The 5,000-nt window shown below is 51.9% G+C and overlaps 13 non-coding genes across 13 annotated transcripts in view; 3 read left to right on the top strand and 10 right to left on the bottom strand.

Annotated features, from left to right (window-relative positions):
• The window catches only part of LOC131476343 (5S ribosomal RNA), a 119-nt gene extending 25 nt beyond the window's left edge, over positions 1 to 94 (bottom strand). Inside the window, exon 1 of the ribosomal RNA XR_009242717.1 lies at positions 1 to 94. This exon is cut by the window's left edge and continues 25 nt beyond it. This is a non-coding gene — a ribosomal RNA (5S ribosomal RNA).
• A 296-nt stretch (positions 95 to 390) lies between these two features.
• LOC131441297 (5S ribosomal RNA) lies at positions 391 to 509 on the bottom strand. Its single transcript, XR_009231966.1, has one exon. It is a non-coding gene; the product is annotated as a 5S ribosomal RNA (ribosomal RNA).
• Positions 510 to 805: 296 nt separating this feature from the next.
• LOC131476342 (5S ribosomal RNA) lies at positions 806 to 924 on the bottom strand. Its single transcript, XR_009242716.1, has one exon. It is a non-coding gene; the product is annotated as a 5S ribosomal RNA (ribosomal RNA).
• A 308-nt stretch (positions 925 to 1,232) lies between these two features.
• LOC131441860 (U2 spliceosomal RNA) lies at positions 1,233 to 1,425 on the top strand. Its single transcript, XR_009232454.1, has one exon. It is a non-coding gene; the product is annotated as a U2 spliceosomal RNA (small nuclear RNA).
• Positions 1,426 to 1,549: 124 nt separating this feature from the next.
• On the bottom strand, positions 1,550 to 1,668 carry LOC131476341 (5S ribosomal RNA). The gene has a single exon (XR_009242715.1). It is a non-coding gene; the product is annotated as a 5S ribosomal RNA (ribosomal RNA).
• Positions 1,669 to 1,964: 296 nt separating this feature from the next.
• LOC131477313 (5S ribosomal RNA) lies at positions 1,965 to 2,083 on the bottom strand. Its single transcript, XR_009243657.1, has one exon. It is a non-coding gene; the product is annotated as a 5S ribosomal RNA (ribosomal RNA).
• A 308-nt stretch (positions 2,084 to 2,391) lies between these two features.
• LOC131441859 (U2 spliceosomal RNA) lies at positions 2,392 to 2,584 on the top strand. Its single transcript, XR_009232453.1, has one exon. It is a non-coding gene; the product is annotated as a U2 spliceosomal RNA (small nuclear RNA).
• A 124-nt stretch (positions 2,585 to 2,708) lies between these two features.
• LOC131476340 (5S ribosomal RNA) lies at positions 2,709 to 2,827 on the bottom strand. Its single transcript, XR_009242714.1, has one exon. It is a non-coding gene; the product is annotated as a 5S ribosomal RNA (ribosomal RNA).
• A 296-nt stretch (positions 2,828 to 3,123) lies between these two features.
• On the bottom strand, positions 3,124 to 3,242 carry LOC131441350 (5S ribosomal RNA). Its single transcript, XR_009232016.1, has one exon. It is a non-coding gene; the product is annotated as a 5S ribosomal RNA (ribosomal RNA).
• Positions 3,243 to 3,538: 296 nt separating this feature from the next.
• LOC131477414 (5S ribosomal RNA) lies at positions 3,539 to 3,657 on the bottom strand. Its single transcript, XR_009243753.1, has one exon. It is a non-coding gene; the product is annotated as a 5S ribosomal RNA (ribosomal RNA).
• Positions 3,658 to 3,953: 296 nt separating this feature from the next.
• Positions 3,954 to 4,072, bottom strand: LOC131476339 (5S ribosomal RNA). The gene has a single exon (XR_009242713.1). It is a non-coding gene; the product is annotated as a 5S ribosomal RNA (ribosomal RNA).
• Positions 4,073 to 4,379: 307 nt separating this feature from the next.
• On the top strand, positions 4,380 to 4,572 carry LOC131441858 (U2 spliceosomal RNA). The gene has a single exon (XR_009232452.1). It is a non-coding gene; the product is annotated as a U2 spliceosomal RNA (small nuclear RNA).
• A 124-nt stretch (positions 4,573 to 4,696) lies between these two features.
• LOC131476338 (5S ribosomal RNA) lies at positions 4,697 to 4,815 on the bottom strand. Its single transcript, XR_009242712.1, has one exon. It is a non-coding gene; the product is annotated as a 5S ribosomal RNA (ribosomal RNA).
• Between the last annotated feature and the right edge of the window lie 185 nt (positions 4,816 to 5,000).

Below are 5,000 nucleotides of genomic sequence, written 5' to 3'. Positions count from 1 at the left end.
GCGGTCTCCCATCCAAGTACTAACCAGGCCCGACCCTGCTTAGCTTCCGAGATCAGACGAGATCGGGCGTGCTCAGGGTGGTATGGCCGTAAGCCGACGGGCTGGGGACACAGACTCCTTTTATAGACTAGGCAAGGCCCCCTGCTCGTGGAGGAGCTCAAAAGTCAGCCTTTCGAACACACTGCACTTGAGCCTTTATCTCCACTACACGCTACACTATATTCCAGTATTAGGAAGCTACATCGAGATGGGTAAGCTGCTGCCCATCTCCAAGCTTCTCACGTGCTTGCAGAGCGACATCCAAGGCTGAAACTAGAAGGACGTTAACGTGTGCCCGTGCGTCAACGTAATTGCAAGCCCATGTTTCTTGTAAGGAAGCAGCAGTGTAAAAGCTTACAGCACCTGGTATTCCCAGGCGGTCTCCCATCCAAGTACTAAACAGGCCCGACCCTGCTTAGCTTCCGAGATCAGACGAGATCGAGCATGCTCAGGGTGGTATGGCCGTCAGCCCAGGGGTCGGGGACACAGACTCCTTTTATAGACTAGGCAAGGCCCCCTGCTCGTGGAGGAGCTCAAAAGTTAGCCTTTCGAACACACTAAACTTGAGCCTTTATCTCCACTACCTGCTACACTCCATTCCAGTATTAGGAAGCTACATCGAGATGGGTAAGCTGCTGCCCATCTCCAAGCTTCTCACGTGCTTGCAGAGCGACATCCAAGGCTGAAACTAGAAGGACGTTAACGTGTGCCCGTGCGTCAACGTAATTGCAAGCCCATGTTTCTTGTAAGGAAGCAGCAGTGTAAAAGCTTACAGCACCTGGTATTCCCAGGCGGTCTCCCATCCAAGTACTAACCAGGCCCGACCCTGCTTAGCTTCCGAGATCAGACGAGATCGGGCGTGCTCAGGGTGGTATGGCCGTAAGCCGACGGGCTGGGGACACAGACTCCTTTTATAGACTAGGCAAGGCCCCCTGCTCGTGGAGGAGCTCAAAGGTCAGCCTTTCGAACGTTCAAGAGTTTAAGTTGTTTTTGGTGGGCTTTGCTGTATGGCCGCGCCCTTTGAGTGTGTCAAATGTCAAGCAGCTGTCCGTCAAGGCTCAGAGGTGCACTTAGATCACCTTGGGGCGGAGGTGATCAGCAGCAGCCTTTGTTATGCGCACTTAAAAAACATGGCACCACAACAAGTAACTTGTGTGCCAAGATCTTGAGTTGGCCCCACACACTTGTGGGCCATCGCTTCTCGGCCTTTTGGCTAAGATCAAGTGTAGTATCTGTTCTTATCAGTTTAATATCTGATATGTCCTCTATATGGGGATTAAATATTAAATGCATTTTTGAGCATTGGGAGGTGAAAACTGGGGCTTGCTCTCTTCACTCCTTGCATTGACCTGGCATTGCAGTGCCACCAGGAACGGTGCACCATTCTCTTTTTTCTGTGAAAACCAAAGCAAGGCTGGAACTAGAAGGACGTTAACGTGTGCCTGTGCCCGTGCCCGTGCGTCAACGTAATTGCAAGCCCATGTTTCTTGTAAGGAAGCAGCAGTGTAAAAGCTTACAGCACCTGGTATTCCCAGGCGGTCTCCCATCCAAGTACTAACCAGGCCCGACCCTGCTTAGCTTCCGAGATCAGACGAGATCGGGCGTGCTCAGGGTGGTATGGCCGTAAGCCGACGGGCTGGGGACACAGACTCCTTTTATAGACTAGGCAAGGCCCCCTGCTCGTGGAGGAGCTCAAAAGTCAGCCTTTCGAACACACTGCACTTGAGCCTTTATCTCCACTACCTGCTACACTATATTCCAGTATTAGGAAGCTACATCGAGATGGGTAAGCTGCTGCCCATCTCCAAGCTTCTCACGTGCTTGCAGAGCGACATCCAAGGCTGAAACTAGAAGGACGTTAACGTGTGCCCGTGCGTCAACGTAATTGCAAGCCCATGTTTCTTGTAAGGAAGCAGCAGTGTAAAAGCTTACAGCACCTGGTATTCCCAGGCGGTCTCCCATCCAAGTACTAACCAGGCCCGACCCTGCTTAGCTTCCGAGATCAGACGAGATCGGGCGTGCTCAGGGTGGTATGGCCGTTAGCCGGCGGGCTGGGGACACAGACTCCTTTTATAGACTAGGCAAGGCCCCCTGCTCGTGGAGGAGCTCAAAGGTCAGCCTTTCGAACGTTCAAGAGTTTAAGTTGTTTTTGGTGGGCTTTGCTGTATGGCCGCGCCCTTTGAGTGTGTCAAATGTCAAGCAGCTGTCCGTCAAGGCTCAGAGGTGCACTTAGATCACCTTGGGGCGGAGGTGATCAGCAGCAGCCTTTGTTATGCGCACTTAAAAAACATGGCACCACAACAAGTAACTTGTGTGCCAAGATCTTGAGTTGGCCCCAGACACTTGTGGGCCATCGCTTCTCGGCCTTTTGGCTAAGATCAAGTGTAGTATCTGTTCTTATCAGTTTAATATCTGATATGTCCTCTATATGGGGATTAAATATTAAATGCATTTTTGAGCATTGGGAGGTGAAAACTGGGGCTTGCTCTCTTCACTCCTTGCATTGACCTGGCATTGCAGTGCCACCAGGAACGGTGCACCATTCTCTTTTTTCTGTGAAAACCAAAGCAAGGCTGGAACTAGAAGGACGTTAACGTGTGCCTGTGCCCGTGCCCGTGCGTCAACGTAATTGCAAGCCCATGTTTCTTGTAAGGAAGCAGCAGTGTAACAGCTTACAGCACCTGGTATTCCCAGGCGGTCTCCCATCCAAGTACTAACCAGGCCCGACCCTGCTTAGCTTCCGAGATCAGACGAGATCGGGCGTGCTCAGGGTGGTATGGCCGTAAGCCAACGGGCTGGGGACACAGACTCCTTTTATAGACTAGGCAAGGCCCCCTGCTCGTGGAGGAGCTCAAAAGTCAGCCTTTCGAACACACTGCACTTGAGCCTTTATCTCCACTGCCTGCTACACTCTATTCCAGTATTAGGAAGCTACACCGAGATGGGTAAGCTGCTGCCCATCTCCAAGCTTCTCACGTGCTTGCAGAGCGACATCCAAGGCTGAAACTAGAAGGAGGTTAACGTGTGCCCGTGCGTCAACGTAATTGCAAGCCCAAGTTTCTTGTAAGGAAGCAGCAGTGTAAAAGCTTACAGCACCTGGTATTCCCAGGCGGTCTCCCATCCAAGTACTAACCAGGCCCGACCGTGCTTAGCTTCCGTGATCAGACGAGATCGGGCGTGCTCAGGATGGTATGGCCGTAAGCCAACGGGCTGGGGACACAGACTCCTTTTATAGACTAGGCAAGGCCCCCTGCTCGTGGAGGAGATCAAAAGTCAGCCTTTCGAACACACTGCACTTGAGCCTTTATCTCCACTACCTGCTACACTCTATTCCAGTATTAGGAAGCTACACCGAGATGGGTAAGCTGCTCCCCATCTCCAAGCTTCTCACGTGCTTGCAGAGCGACATCCAAGGCTGAAACTAGAAGGACGTTAACGTGTGCCCGTGCGTCAACGTAATTGCAAGCCCATGTTTCTTGTAAGGAAGCAGCAGTGTAAAAGCTTACAGCACCTGGTATTCCCAGGCGGTCTCCCATCCAAGTACTAACCAGGCCCGACCCTGCTTAGCTTCCGAGATCAGACGAGATCGGGCGTGCTCAGGGTGGTAAGGCCGTAAGCCGACCAGCTGGGGACACAGACTCCTTTTATAGACTAGGCAAGGCCCCCTGCTCGTGGAGGAGCTCAAAAGTCAGCCTTTCGAACACACTGCACTTGAGCCTTTATCTCCACTACCTGCTACACTATATTCCAGTATTAGGAAGCTACACCGAGATGGGTAAGCTGCTGCCCATCTCCAAGCTTCTCACGTGCTTGCAGAGCGACATCCAAGGCTGAAACTAGAAGGAGGTTAACGTGTGCCCGTGTGTCAACGTAATTGCAAGCCCATGTTTCTTGTAAGGAAGCAGCAGTGTAAAAGCTTACAGCACCTGGTATTCCCAGGCGGTCTCCCATCCAAGTACTAACCAGGCCCGACCCTGCTTAGCTTCCGAGATCAGACGAGATCGGGCGTGCTCAGGGTGGTATGGCCGTAAGCCGGCGGGCTGGGGACACAGACTCCTTTTATAGACTAGGCAAGGCCCCCTGCTCGTGGAGGAGCTCAAAGGTCAGCCTTTCGAACGTTCAAGAGTTTAAGTTGTTTTTGGTGGGCTTTGCTGTATGGCCGCGCCCTTTGAGTGTGTCAAATGTCAAGCAGCTGTCCGTCAAGGCTCAGAGTGCACTTAGATCACCTTGGGGCGGAGGTGATCAGCAGCAGCCTTTGTTATGCGCACTTAAAAAACATGGCACCACAACAAGTAACTTGTGTGACAAGATCTTGAGTTGGCCCCAGACACATGTGGGCCATCGCTTCTCGGCCTTTTGGCTAAGATCAAGTGTAGTATCTGTTCTTATCAGTTTAATATCTGATATGTCCTCTATATGGGGATTAAATATTAAATGCATTTTTGAGCATTGGGAGGTGAAAACTGGGGCTTGCTCTCTTCACTCCTTGCATTGACCTGGCATTGCAGTGCCACCAGGAACGGTGCACCATTCTCTTTTTTCTGTGAAAACCAAAGCAAGGCTGGAACTAGAAGTACGTTAACGTGTGCCTGTGCCCATGCCCGTGCGTCAACGTAATTGCAAGCCCATGTTTCTTGTAAGGAAGCAGCAGTGTAAAAGCTTACAGCACCTGGTATTCCCAGGCGGTCTCCCATCCAAGTACTAACCAGGCCCGACCCTGCTTAGCTTCCGAGATCAGACGAGATCGGGCGTGCTCAGGGTGGTATGGCCGTAAGCCGACGGGCTGGGGACACAGACTCCTTTTATAGACTAGGCAAGGCCCCCTGCTCGTGGAGGAGCTCAAAGGTCAGCCTTTCGAACGTTCAAGAGTTTAAGTTGTTTTTGGTGGGCTTTGCTGTATGGCCGCGCCCTTTGAGTGTGTCAAATGTCAAGCAGCTGTCCGTCAAGGCTCAGAGTGCACT

This window comes from Solea solea, chromosome 16 (assembly GCF_958295425.1).
Source record: "Solea solea chromosome 16, fSolSol10.1, whole genome shotgun sequence".
Taxonomy (NCBI): Eukaryota; Metazoa; Chordata; class Actinopteri; order Pleuronectiformes; family Soleidae; genus Solea; species Solea solea.
Note: the sequence above shows the minus strand (reverse complement) of the source record. Positions and strands in the feature narration are given on the sequence as shown.